Below are 2,799 nucleotides of genomic sequence, written 5' to 3' on the forward strand. Positions count from 1 at the left end.
TACGTACTTATATTTTTCATTTGATGTACAGCAAAACCTGTGTGTAGAATTGATATTCCGTTGTAACATTTCACCCGCAATTCTTAAATTTCAGAGGCTATTTGGCTCAGTTTATTTTCAATTTTTTATATGTAAAACGACATTAGAAAACTAAAATTATCTAATTGATTGACACTGACTGCGGGTTAAGCCCGTCCGATGTTGCATACTACCAAATTGTTTTTAACTCGACTATACGAAGTATGGAGAGCTGTCCTATTCTACCCTCGGTTAAAGTTTTGATGCGCTTTCCTTATATCTCTGTGATTGTTTGAGAGATTGGATTGAAACTTGTCCCATGTGGTTCTTGGGCGATCTGTGTATGAAAAGAATTGGAATCACTGCCTTACCCCCTGCATGATTGTAAGAGCCGACTTATAGGGTCTTAACACTTGGTTTTGTTGTAGCTCTGTGATTCCAGCTGGTATGCAAATTTTTATTCGATACCTCATGTTTTTAATTCGATGTAAAATGGAAACCAAAATTTGTAGTCCTGTTTGGCGCTATACGACCTATACTGTGTTGGTACGCCGTAAAACCAAAATAAATATATAAATAAATAAATGGGCTGAAACTTAAAATAATTATCCATTCCTTATCATCATCCACATTACGTGTCTCGTGAAACAAAACGATTCTCCAAGTATAATAATTTCTACTGTTAAAGAAAAAATGATTGGCGTCTTCGTTTTGATGACCACATTCACATGAAGAATTATCTCATTAATCTCTGTCATCTCACAAGGGACTTTATTCAAACATAAAACATTTATTCTACATCATCATGCACAGCATATGAATCAAGAACAACATCTTTTGCACAGTATTTCTTTAATTAATCCCCTTTTTATATAAATGTTCAGGTTAAGTTTTGGCGCACTTTCACTTGACAGAGGACATAACTCTGGTACCGTACCAATATTCAGTTCGGATCAATGTATATAATGAATGTAAAAATGTACGAGGATTGTTCATATTGTGACTTATATAGGAAACAACTTTAAAAATCTTGTCTGAAACTACATGACCTAGACCTTTGATAATTTGTATGTAGCATTACCTTGTGGTCTTCTATGAAGATTGTTCAAATTATGCCCCTGGGGTGAAAAGAGGCCCCACACCGGGGGTCCCAAGTTTTATATAGGCTTATATTAGAGAAAACTTTGCCTGTCGGACCTCTAACAAGATTGTTCAAATTATGCCTCAGCGTTAAAAAGAGGCCTTACCTGGGGTCACTTGTTACTCGAGTTAAATAGGAAAAATACTTCAGAAATTATTAGATTATATTTCCTAGACTGCTTAATTATATTTATCTGATGTACTCGAAGGGATTACAGTTCACCTTACTGTGACCTTGACCTACTGTCTTGTTTTTTAAGATAAAGCCTTGAAATGTGGATGACATGTACAGTTTTGCATACCGATCTCAAAACTGACTTTCAGTGACCATGAATTTGACCTACTGACCTACTTTCTAATATTTTAGCATCAGTTTGCCATTTCAAACATGTGGCTCATATTACTCAGGTGGGCGATTCAGGGTCATTATGACCCTCTGGTTTTTCAAACATTCCATGAATATTTATCAACATGCAAAGTTGTACCGCTCCCCAACCTCACTCCTTCACCCAGTCATGCCCACCACCTCAAGCATGCATAACCCTGCCCCTTTTTTAATTTTTAGTTTTTCAGTAATATTTATAATCAACTTGTGATGTTTTTTACCTTTTTCCCAGTCACCACCGCTGCCCTCTTTCCGCCCCCTCCCCTCCCCCAAAACACACACACACACCAAAAAATAGCAGTCATTTTCTGTTTAATTGATTTTGACTAATGAACTTATTTGCCTCTAAAGTAACGTCCTTAACATTTTATCGGACATATTGTTTTACCATTCCTCAACACAAACGGACGTAGAACCGAAAAACAAACAAAACAAATTCCTGACTGATTCTATTATAATGGACGAAATTTGCACAATCAAAACGAAATGAAGTTAACGATAGACGTTAAATGTGTACGGGCATGAATAAATAAGTTCTTGCACTTTTACAATTGATAACCTGGTCCATTATTTGTTGGGTTTACGCCTTTTCTTTAACAACCTTAAATTATCACGGCGGTCCGTTTACACAGCCTGTCTTTATAGTTCCTAACCAGTAGACACTCTCCATAAAAAAGACAACTTTCTCACTTCATGGCACGCTGTAGCTAGTCGGGCTCGAACTAACATCTCCGGATTCCGGGGGAAATTGTATTTAATTTCCCAACTTTCATAGCATTGTAGCGTGAAAATAAACACGATAGTTTTAAGTCAAGGAATTTTATAATCTTATTCTGTTCAAAAACATTTCAGGAACATTTTCAGAAAATTCAAATTTAAAAAAAAAATGCTAAGGAGGAGAGAACGAGCAGTAAAATGAGCCGCGCTATGAGAAAACCAACAAAGTGCGTTTGAGACCAGCATGGATCCAGACCAGCCTGTATGCCTTCAAAGCCTATTGCAATTTAAGAAACCGTTAGCGAACAGCTTGGAGCCTGACCAGACGGCGCGGATGTTGGCTTTTTCATGATGCGGCTCGAATGTTTAAGAAGAAGTATCTTTATTTTTTCATTACGCTCTTTTGTACGTAACATGCATTCATGTATACAAGTGTGACAAAAAAATCAGAAAGAATACAAAATTAGAATACGCTTAAAATGAAATATATGTTGTAGTAAACGTTTTTATAGGATTAACTTATTTTCCCCTAAAATACA

Source organism: Mercenaria mercenaria, unplaced genomic scaffold (assembly GCF_021730395.1).
Source record: "Mercenaria mercenaria strain notata unplaced genomic scaffold, MADL_Memer_1 contig_2929, whole genome shotgun sequence".
NCBI lineage: Eukaryota > Metazoa > Mollusca > Bivalvia > Venerida > Veneridae > Mercenaria > Mercenaria mercenaria.